The following is a 12,095-nucleotide window of genomic DNA, read 5'->3' on the forward strand; positions in this document are numbered from 1 at the left end:
TTCAGAAGGATTTTGAGATAATTGCCTCTATCAGGAACTTTTATTGGTACTGGAACTTTCCACTGTCTATGGAAGTTCCCTGATTAGCTTTTGAGTTTACAAGGAAGAGAGATTAAAAGTTTCCCAAGAAAGACATGTAAGTTATTGGAAAAAGAGAATTCATTGGTAATGGCAAGCTGTTGAGACCTGAGTTACTTCTAGGGGTTTTGCTGCCTTATGGTTAATCCATTTTTTTCACCTCATCTTCTAAATTTATGATTTCTGTTTTTCTGTAACTTCAGATTTAGTTTCCACAACCCTCGCGCTCCAAGAGGAGTGCATGCCATAGTAGATTTGACTTCCTTTCTCAACTGGCAAATTCTTTCCTCATGTCCTAGTGCAAACTTTGGGCATATAGAGCCTTCATCAGCCCGTTCACCCAGATCATAAGCTACTGATCATCTGTTGGACTGGCTGCTCTAGAGATAGGTCCCCACCGATAGACCAGTCAGCAGAACCTATGGAGTGGGGTTGGGAAGGAATGGGTATGACAGGAAAATAAAACAAGGTTGATGCTTTCTTAGCAGGGATTGTAGATCGGGTATTTTCGTTCCCAAAAAGGGGTAGGGGGTGGGGAGGGCATGGCCAGCACCCAATACTGTTTAAAAGATTCAAGTACAATATCTCATCGATATCTTAATTATTGGAACAGGAGCAGATAAATTTGGGCAAAGTTGGAAAACCTCACATTGTTTCCGGCACTTTGCCTGTTGTGATAAAAATAAGAAGGGTGGAATTAAAATTCTGTCTTTTATAACTCAGTTGTTACATTATTGGATGGATTACATAAGGATAATGAGGATAGTGATTGTGTACAGAAGAGTGTTCATTTTCCCTAGGCCTTGTTAGTGGCGCACCATGTATTTGCCTCCATCTGTACTAGAGGTGGCAAGGGCCCGTGTAATTCATTTTGAACACAGGATCTAAGGACATCAAAGGCTGGTGCACAGAGTGAGGTGTAATGGCACAGAGGAGTTGGGGTTTGCCAGTGGCATGCTCTGCTGGTCCGTGCTGGAATCTATGGAATACGTAGAAAAGGAGCAGAAACGTGACCAACCGCTTGGGCTGTGTTTTCCCTCACGCGGTCTATACTTGTTGACAACAAATGGAATGATCGCCATTCCTTGTTGCTAAGGAAATCTGTTAAGTTTCTCAGAATAGAATGTTACCTATTACAGAAATATTTCAATCCAGGTGTTCCTGGCCGACTTCCCAGTGTCCCCAGACAGTCCTACTAAATAGGTGCTCTCTGGTCTGTAACTGGTTTCATCCTGCCCAGAGACCACAGCCTAGCTCTCTGATGGTGAGGGAGGGACATGCAGGCCTTAGTTCAGGCTCTCATCAATAAGTGTGTGTGTGTGTGTGTGTGCGCGCGTGCGTGCGTGCACGCGCGCGTGTGTGCGCACTCGCGTGCATGTGCTGTGCTTTGGGGCAGCTCTGCTTTGTACTGTGGGTGTACATTGGCTGGACAGCTCTGCTCCATTCTTTCACCTTGGTTTGACCAGCAGTCTATCCAGGCATGTTCTCATGGAGATGGCAGGTATAAAAGGGTGGAAACACACAAAGTTTCTTAAAGCCTAGATCTGCCACTGGCACACTGTCATTGCTGCCTTCTATGGGGCCAAATTTGTAGTCTTTTGTGTCTGGCTTCTAAGGCTAAAGCATAATGATTGCGAGATTCATCCATGTTGTTGCACATGTCAGTCTATTGTTCTGTTTTATTGCTGAATAGCTTGTCACTGTTAGTTTTAGCCTCAGTGGCCTGGTGTTCAGGCACATTTAATTCCTGTTCTCTTAGCTCTGACTTTTCATGATTGAAGGATGTAGGCTAGGCTGTAGAGAAGAGTTTTTAGGAGCCACAGAGTTTCATAGAAAACCTAGAAACAGAGTTTCACAGTGTTTAAGTCAACAGTTGATGCTGGGGGAACTAGATTGTAAAGTGAGACTCAGAAGAAACATTTGAAAATATCATGTGAAATATGAGAACCAGGGAGAAGGCTGAAGGTACTAAAATTAGTGTAAGGAATGGACCAGCAGGAGGCTATTGGACAAGTTGTTGAGACGGCGGGATAATTTTAAAACCGTAGTTTTGGTCTTGAGATAATGAGATAATGTTTGGCGTTTAAAGCAGATTGTTACAGTTTTAAGTGTTGCACTGAACTCAGGTTAAATTTTGTGCAACTTGTGTCATTGAAGAAAAAGTAGAACTGATGTCATGAAGTCATCGGTGCTTCTCTTCATTTCCCACAGCCTGTGAACATACAGATTTAACTTTGATCTCTTTGTGTTGTATTTGCTTGTATATCTTCCCCAGCCTCATTCATCCTTCTCGGTGCTTAGAGAAGGATGCCTGGCAACTTTTCCATAAATATTTGCTTGGTATCTGGATAGATACTCCTCAAGTTTTTTGATCATTCTTTTTCATGTTTCTCTCATAAATGTTGGACATGTATTTACAGCTTCTTATGAGTATTCCTGCTTGATGTTCTATAGGGAACTTAAACTGATGCCATGAATCTAACCAATGGAACTGTTCCCTTTTTCTGCACCTTCCAACTGGGGTAATAATGTCACCAACCCTGCTGATGCTGAAATAGCTTCTGGCTCTGGGCCCTCCCTTCTCTGTTTCCTGGATTTATTTCAGATCCTCATGATCCCTTTTTGCTTTTTCTTTTTTTTTTGCGGTATGAGGGCCTCTCACTGTTGTGGCCTCTCCCGTTGTGGAGCACAGGCTCCGGAAGCACAGGCTCAGCGGCCATGGCTCACGGGCCCAACCACTCTGTGGCATGTGGGATCTTCCCGGACCGGGGCACGAACCCGTGTCCCCTGCATCGGCAGGCGGACTCTCAACCACTGTGCCACCAGGGAAGCCCCCTCATAATCTCTTGATGAGATTACAATAACAGCCTTCTAACACAGCGGTCCCCAACCTTTTTGCCACCAGGGACCAGTTTCGTGGAAGACAACTTTTCCACGGTCGGGGTTTGGGGAGGGATGGTTCAGGCTGTAATGAGAGCGATGGGGAGCGGGAGATGAAGCTTTGTTGGCTCGCCCGCCGCTCACCTCCTGCTGTGCGGCTCGGTTCCTAACAGGCCTTGGACCGCTATCCTTCCGAGGCCCGGGGGTTGGGGACCCCTGTTCTAACAGTTTTCTCTGCATGAATTTAAAGTTACCTTATCTCTGCGGCTGGGTATTGATCCAGTTTTTCAGTTTTTCCCTTAGTTGTTGACCCTGGGGCTGGACAATGCATGTGTGATATGTCTGCTCAGTGGGTTTCTGGGCACTATCTCAATTCCTTAATTTTATTTGCAAGCTTCGATCAGTTTACTTTTTCAAAGAGATACATAAGAGTAAAATATTCAGTGAACCTCTTAGTTTTTAATAGTGTTTGACAGTATTTGATTGTGAAGCTGAAAAGAAATAGTTAAAAACAGTTACACAATTACCAGTGAAATTTACTTTTCCATGTTATTTTTCCCTCTAATTATCTGGATGCAGAAAAGAAGTATCATCTTCTAGGTAATGTTTAACTGATGCATATGGGTGGTGTTTGCCTATAAGTTCATAGTGGCTTTTGGTTGGGTAGAGCTGATAAAAATGTGAATAAACTGACAGTTTTTTGTTTTAACTGATAAGTGTTTGAAAGCCATTTGTAAATGTAATTCTGTATAAACTCTTCTAAAAATTGGTACTCATAGAAATCTTGTCCTTAGCCAGGTCATTTGTAATTTGTTTCCTGAAGAGTGATGATTGCATTTATGTTATCAGCCTCATATGGACTTAGTCTGAGGTTGTTTATTTACTCATAAAATGATTGGATATATTGTAAGAACAAAGCTTCTTGGACAACTGTCTCTCCTGCAATTCTCAAATACATTGCATAATTCAAACCATGTAAATGTATGCAAAATGCTTCAAGTTTGATTTTCAGATGATAAATTGAATGCAGGTGTTCATTGTTTACCTCATTGTAAGATAGCCTATTTTGTTTCTACTTGAAATATTCTGAGTATGGTTCTATAACTGCAGAGTGAGAAACCTGTGCATGCATGCCTTTGATTTAGTTTTTCTCTAATGTGTATATTCTTTGTTGGGCAAACTTCCCAGGCTGCTTTGCAGAACTAATACTGTGAGTGATGTTAAAGCTGGAAAAATAGATATGTAATCGGATTATTTGTAACCATGGACCATTATATGATTACCATAAAACAATAGTTCCTCACTTTTTTTGTGTTATAAAAGCTCTGACACTTGTAGAATCCCTTCCCAGAAAAATAACTGCATTATACACACAATATTATTTTCAGAGGTTTTTCCAGTCCCTCTGAGTCCTATTCACTCACCTCATGTTAAGAACTCTGCTACATTTTAATGTGTTGTTTATGGGAATATAAACTGAAGCCACCTTTGTGGATGACAATTTGGAATTACTTACCTGTTTCTGGGTAAAGATAACCAACTGAACATGTGTCTAGTTTTGTTCACTACTCAAACCTCACTAAATCCACTTAGCAAGGGATTAAAACCAACATGAACCCACAGAAATAAGGAGAATGAGAGGTGGTGATGGCAAACAAATAAATAACCAGAAAACAGGTGAATAAGTAGTAACTGATGCAGTCGATTTGAGAAGGCTGAATTATAAGAGAGTTGTAGGGAAAGCTAAGAAGTAAAATTGACTACAATAGAATTCCCCAAAAGTTCAGGTAGCACCAGATACTCCTAGAACTGAGTGAAGGGGGACAAAATAAGGAGGCTTTGCCAGAACATATTTTAAAAATAGTCTGATCTCTAAATCACCTTCTCTACTCTATGATCCCCCCCCCCCCCACCACCACCACAGAGACAGGTGGGGGTGGAATCCTTCCTCCGTCTGGAGAGAACACTGGGTGCAGTTGAGGGAAGGAGTGCCTTGCCCCAAACGGTGACTAACAGACCATGTGCACATTGCCTGCCCTATGTGAGAAGCCCATGGTCTCTTCTCCCACTCAGCAGCCAACATCCTGGCGGCTTGGCTTTCTGTCTTGGCTGGAGACTGGAAGTGTTTTATTTATTTATTTATTTTTGTGGTACGCGGGCCTCTCACTGCCGTGGCCTCTCCCGTTGCGGAGCACAGGTTCTGGACGCACAGGCTCAGCGGCCATGGCTCACGGGCCCAGCCGCTGCGCGGCATGTGGGATCTTCCCGAACCGGGGCATGAACCCGTGTCCCCTGCATCGGCAGGCGGACTCTCAACAACCGCGCCACCAGGGAAGCCCGGAAGTGTTTTATTTGAGTAATATGTCTAGTCGAAGAAGACAGACCTAAGAGTACTAACCTCAGAGGTTCCCCATCTCCGTATAGTGAAGCTCACCGTTCACAAACCCCACCCCTGCACTCATTGCTTAATAGCTTTTTAATCTTCCACTCTTAAATATAAGCTGACAAGTTTACCATCCCACGTGAAGAATGCACTTTACTGTGGAAGATAGAGACCAAAACAAACACAAAAGCCTAATATGAGGAAGCAGTGAATATGTAGAAAAAGGAAAACTTTTTTTTTTTTTTTTTGCGATACGCGGGCCTCTCACTGTTGTGGCCTCTCCCGTTGTGGAGCACAGGCTCCGGACGCGCAGGCTCAGCGGCCATGGCTCACGGGCCCAGCCGCTCCGCGGCATGTGGGATCTTCCCGAACCGGGGCACGAACCCGTGTCCCCTGCATCGGCAGGCGGACTCTCAACCACTGCGCCGCCAGGGAAGCCCGAGAAAGGAAAACTTTTAAAAATATCATTACAGAGATAAAAGTTCATTGCCAACATGAATTAAGATCAGAATGCTCAAAAAAAAAAAAAAAAGTTCAGAGGATAAAAAAGATCTGGGGTTAAAAATAAATCTGAGGAACTTCCCCATAAAGGATAAAAAGATGGCATATAGGAAAGAAAAGAAAATTAGAAGTCCAATCAAATAAAATCAATATTCAGTAACAAAACTTTCTGAAAGAGAAAATTGAGAGAAGGAAATATCAAAGAAATAATGCAGCAAAAAGTGTTTTTAAAACTTACCTCTTATATTCCCTTTCTCAGAAAGCTATTAGAGGATGTGTTCCACAGAAAGGAGAGTGTCATTCAAAAAGATTACATGGGATATTGGAGATTCATGATAGGAGAAAGATGAAGAGTATCCCCAGGATCATGGTATAGGGCATTCTCAGGATGATAGCTGTGTGTCACTGTCAGAGGACAACAACCAGTCCATGTTGAAAAAGGTCAGAAGACTTCAAAAGTGACTTCTTCAGGGATATAAAGTTGGTGAAATGCCTTATGTGTGTGAATATCTTGAGAGTAGATCTAGACAAATAGCTGTTTGCTGTTGAATGAGTCATAAGTATGTAGAAAACCAAACACTTGAAACAAAAGAGAAGTTCTAATTCCAGGAAAAACAAAGACTTGTGCAGGAAAGGAATTATAATATATAACCTAGCTATGAGTAATGTTTACATAGTCAGTAATGTAGACACACATTGATTTAACCAAAATTAGGATATTGAAGGCATGGGGAATGGGAATTGTTGGTGTGTATTGTGGTGATGTTGGGAGGAGAGAAGACAAAGTTCTTCCATATATGATGGCCAACTCAGAAAATAAAGAGGCAGCATTACAAGTATGTTATTTAGAGAGATGATGTGACGGTAAACTATTTAATTGCAATTGCTCAGGCCTGACAGTGTTCTGCTTTTGTACCCTTACTATGGCCTCCCGGTAAGTGAAGTATATTTCTCTGCTCCTTGATTCTGGATTTGGTCTCTTAACTTGCTTTGGGATTTTAGCAGATGTGATATAGGCAGAGGCGTAAATGTGCTTGTGCTGTTGGGCTTGCCCTTTGGTGCATCTGTTGCCTTAAGGAAGGCATACTCTCGTGGCTGCCCCTCCATGGTGGCCTGCAGTGTGAGACCCACAGATCAGAACTGCCACAGCCAACCTACAGTCCTGCAGCTTTAGAGCACAGTCATCTCGGCTGTCCCACAGCTGTTCATGAGAAAGAAGTGTATTGCTATGTGCCACTGAGATCATATGTACATTTGTTACTCACTGATAGTTGACTGCTACACATGGAAATGAATGTTAGAAGAGTCAATTGAAAGAAGGAAAAATGATCGCCTCTGGAGAAGACAAAGTAGGGTGAAGGGGGTGAGGTTGACTTTTTCATAACAAATCTTATAGAGATATTTGGTTCTTTGAACTATGTAGCTTGATAACTGAAATGTATGAACTAAAAATTTAGAAAATAGAATAGATGACATAATTTTGTAGTTGGAGTTTATAAAGGAAATCTAGCGGATGGACAAGAGATCAAAGCAGTTGGGGTGCTAGTAATGACATTTTTCATGCCTTCCACCATAGTCTCTTGGTTGATGAAGGGCAGTCTAAGAAAGCGAACATTTCCTAATCAAGAGCAAATAGAGGTTTTATAGGATTGGATGCCTCATTCAGGGAAAAGGGCAACTTCATTGTGAGAGGAGAGTAAGAGAAATGATGGTTAGATCTTCCAGTCAGACTGGATTATGGAATGAAAAGTTTCAGAGGGGTCACAGATAAAGGTAAACATCAAGTTCCCCCAAAAAATTAGTTGTTCAAGTGAAGATAAATGTCAAGGAAATGGCTAGAGTATTTAAAGTTTGTGCACATGGACCTTGAATTCAGCTAGTATAATGTCAGTAATTGGAGTAAAAAGGAAGACTGATCCCATGTGCCTGAAACTGCAGAGCCTATGAAGTAGTGAGAGATGATAGTGTTATGAAGGTTGGAACATTGTCCAGATGGCCCGCATTTTGGAAGGAAAGAGTGTTTTGCATGGAAGAAGAGCAGTAGGGATCTGGAATGTTAATCCTGCCTTCGTACCCTGCCTTTGAACCACTTACTAGTGATGGTTGGGAAAAGCAGTAGAAACCAGTTGAGGATGCTGGTGAGCAATAGGTATTCCTTCAAATATAGGAGGTGAAGAGCCTATTAGGTAATGAGTTGGAGTGAACTGAAGCATAACAGAGGATGGTACAGGAGAAAGGGCTGGGCAGGAGGTTAACTATAGGGTGATGGTCCACGGAGACTGACCGAACAGTGTGAGAGGTGTATCATAAACTATTTATTTGATGTTAGTCACTTAACCGCTATGTAGAGAAGACAGGAAAACAATATACACATAACAAAAAAGCTTCAACTGGGCTTCCCTTGTGGCGCAGTGGTTGAGAGTCCGCCTGCCGATGCAGGGGACACAGGTTCGTGCCCCGGTCTGGGAAGGTCCCACATGTTGTGGAGTGGCTGGGCCCGTGAGCCATGGCCGCTGAGCCTGTGCATCCAGAGCCTGTGCTCCACAACGGGAGAGGTCACAACAGTGAGAGGCCCGCGTACCAAAAGAAAAAAATTAATTAAAAAAAAAGTAACTTCAACTATGTGTGATTTACAGAACAAATCAAAACGGGAAGAGAATATCCATGTTTGTAATTGTCAAAATTGAGAATAATATACTTTAAAACTTTGTTCATCTTCTACCTTTATTCTTCCAATTTCACTGCTAATTTTTCTTCCATTTTTCTTAATGCAAACTAGGTGTAAGGGAAAGTAGAAGGAGAAGGTTGTACACATTTTCAGAGCTACCCACACTACAGAGAAAATAGAACTCTACACAACCATTAGATATTACTGAATAGCTTCTGGCAGCTTTTTTTTTTTTTGTGGTACGCGTGCCTCTCACTGTTGTGGCCTCTCCCGTTACGGAGCACAGGCTCCAGACGCGCAGGCTCAGCGGCCATGGCTCACGGGCCCAGCCGCTCCGCGGCATGTGGGATCTTCCCGGACCGGGGCACGAACCCGTGTCCCCTGCATCGGCAGGCGGACTCTCAACCACTGTGCCACCAGGGAAGTCCTGTTTGTCTGTTCTTTAATTCTCGGTCTTCGTTAAACATTTCTTGCATCTTCTTGATCTTTGACTCCATTATTTTTCCGAGGTCCTGGATCATCTTCACTATCATTCTGAATTTTTTTTCTGGAAGGTTGCCTATCTCCACTTTATTTAGTTGTTTTTTTGGGGTTTTATTTTGTTCCTTCATCTGGTACATAGCCATCTGCCTTTTCATCTTGTCTGTCTTTCTGTGAATGTGGTTTTTGTTCCACAGGCTGCAGGATTGTAGTTCTTCTTGCTTCTGCTGTCTGCCCTCTGGTGGATGAGGCTATCTAAGAGGCTTGTGTAAGTTTCCTTGGCAGGCGGTTTCTTAACCAATGTACCAGCAGGGAAGTCCCTGATTTTTTTTTTTTTTTTTTAACATATTGGACTTTGTGGTTGAGTCATCTATTATCTTTTTCTGTTTTCCACCCTTCTAACTATTATCCTCTTACATATTATCCTTATTTTATGAGTATAGACACTGTTATTCTGGGGTTATTAAGTCTTTATTAACTGTATAGTTTCTAGCTCCTACGAAATACTTTACTTTTTGCCTTTTTCACCTTATCTTTCATTTTAGTTTTACCTTGGGTTTCAGTTAAATCTGGGTTTTTTGCTCATGTGTGTATGTTGGAGACTGGTTGGACTTGTGGATTTTATAAGTGGGCCTGTTGATTGTGAGGTTCACTGTAAGGTGACTGGGGTTGGCAGTGTCTGTGGGGACCTCTGACAATAGTGTGCTAAGGGCTTCTGCCTGAGGAGAACATTGTTAACACTATTTTGGGCTCCAAGTTTAGGGAGGCAGAGGGTTCTCCACACCTATGTATTTGTGTGTTTTTCATGTGATCAGTGATAGCACTATGGCCCCCATGCTGGATAATGTCGATACTTTGTGTAGTTACACATTAATTAACTTACTTGATTAAAACCTACCATCTTGCTGGGTGATTTATTTTTGTTCCTTTTCTTTCTTTCTGCCTGCCTTTGTATTAATTTCTCATTTTATGATTCCCTCTTATCACTATTGACTTCTTACTCTAAAACATTTGTTCAGTGATTACCTTGAGTTTAAACTCACAGTCACTTTGAAATACTGTTACACCTCATCATGAGCACCCAGTAACAGGTTGCTGAAGAAGACGCTGCGGGTGGGTATACACTCCTGTTGCGGCTGTGATTCCCAGAGGCTCTACATTCTCCTAGTTTCCTCCACTCAGTGTTTGACAGTTCGTTGGAATTTTTAGGTGATTGCTTCTTACCTGCCTGTATGGCACTCGCTCCCTTTTGGGGGGAGGCATGCCTTTTCTTAGATTTAGGGGTACTTGGTCATCCTGTGACCTCAGCTCTGATGTTTTGAGGAAAAGTTCTGCTTTTGGAGTTAGTCTGCTTTTTTCTTTTGTTCTGAAATGAGCATCATTGTCAGCTTTCTGTATCCTAGGCAGAAGTGGAAATCGTCATCCATGTTCTTAAGAAACACATTCAGAATTTAATTAGTCATTAAGCATGCTTTTTTTTTGAGGTAACTGTAGAAGCAAGGTTTAATGCAAAAAAAATTACCAAAAACCCTGTAAATAGTTGTAATATTAATCTATACAGTGAATAACAGCTTCAGACTATTTCTGCCAGGATGGCTCAGTATCTGTTTCTAGTATATATTTCATAAGTACCTGATCCATCATTTTCCTTATTTCCTGTTGGCTCTGTTGATTGGAATCCTGAAGACTTCATGCAGTTTGTAAGCTGTTGCCATGTTGGCTGGTACATCACGTGAGTGGCAGGAGCACAGCATCAAGTAATTCTCATCCCTGAGATACAAAGGAAGTAGCTGTTCCTGTGGGTTCCTCTTAGTATGCACTTTGTGAGCGCTTTTAAGGCTGTCCATGCATGTGTTCAATATCTTGCATCTGGAAAGAGGCAGGAAAAGGGTTATTGCTAGTCATCTCTGGGATTTAACAGTGTGTTAGGAGAGAACTCTTTTTTTACTGTAGGTTGGTCTCACTTGCATACTACTAGATGAGCCTGTGCAGACGTTGAAAGTAGAATGTAGAGGTTTACCAAAACTTAATGTATTTGAATGTAACAACTGCTGATAATACTATATTAGAGATGAAAATGTTTAATAAATGTCATGTTAGGTAGTATATCAGTATAGAAAGTTTAAGCTGAGACTGTTCTGAGTAATTTGGGACTCTGGGTATACTTGATGGTTATATTTTCTTGTACATTAACTTCATAAATCATTAAAATTTGGCATTTTGTAATCTCAAGTACAATAAAGATTGGCAAAGGGTGCTAAATGTCATATTCGTATTTGTTGTCTTCCTGCAGTCTGTCTTATACGGATATGCTCTTTGTAAAATGCAAATCCAGCAGATGTCTGCAACGTCTATATCTTTGTTTGGCACTTTTTGCCTGAAGGGTTTCCCTATGCTTGAGTTTTACTCAGTCTTTGGAATGAGATCAGAGACCGTTTCCTCTGATGGGCCTTCCCTGATACCCTCATGTAGAATTAAGTATTTTATCTCCTGGTCTACTTATAAATATTCCTCTATTGCTCCATATCACAGTCTGTTATAAAATATTTGGTATAGATCAACCTCCTTTTCTAGACTTGAGTTCCTTGAGGCCACAAAACATGTTTCATTTGTCTTTTTATTCTGGTCCTTAATACAAACCTTGGACTTGATAGGTACTTAGTGACTGTTACTCAGCTGAATTATATTGTGTTGGTCATTTTTGATGGTTCTGCTTAAAATGCTAAAAAATGTTACTTATATTTTACTAAAATCTAATGGGCGTTTAAATTTTTTCTCATAATGAAAGACTGAAATATTGCCATGTTCAGAATCAAAATATATCCTCTAAAAAGGATATATTGATATTTAAAATACCAATTAATAAGAAAGCGGTATAAATATGAGATAAGGGGTTGGAGTTTTATGGATACCTATATTTGTTAAATCAAGTCTGATACGGTAATCCTTGGTCGTACCTTGAGGCATTTCACAAATGTGTTTGGAAATGTAGTTTTTGAGCAAAGGAAATGAAGTATTATATTTATTTGACACATGAGACTATTCAGGAAGTTAAAAACTCTTCTGATTGCAACATTCCTGTTTTCTATTTGTTTCATTTGGCTT

The 12,095-nt window shown here is 41.3% G+C and overlaps 1 protein-coding gene across 1 annotated transcript in view; it reads left to right on the forward strand.

The window, feature by feature from the left end:
• The window catches only part of CRPPA (CDP-L-ribitol pyrophosphorylase A), a 378,873-nt gene that overhangs the window by 77,422 nt on the left and 289,356 nt on the right, over positions 1-12,095 (forward strand). The gene's annotated exons all lie outside the window — the stretch shown is intronic.

The sequence above is a fragment of the Pseudorca crassidens genome, chromosome 8 (genome assembly GCF_039906515.1).
Source record: "Pseudorca crassidens isolate mPseCra1 chromosome 8, mPseCra1.hap1, whole genome shotgun sequence".
Classification (NCBI taxonomy): domain Eukaryota; kingdom Metazoa; phylum Chordata; class Mammalia; order Artiodactyla; family Delphinidae; genus Pseudorca; species Pseudorca crassidens.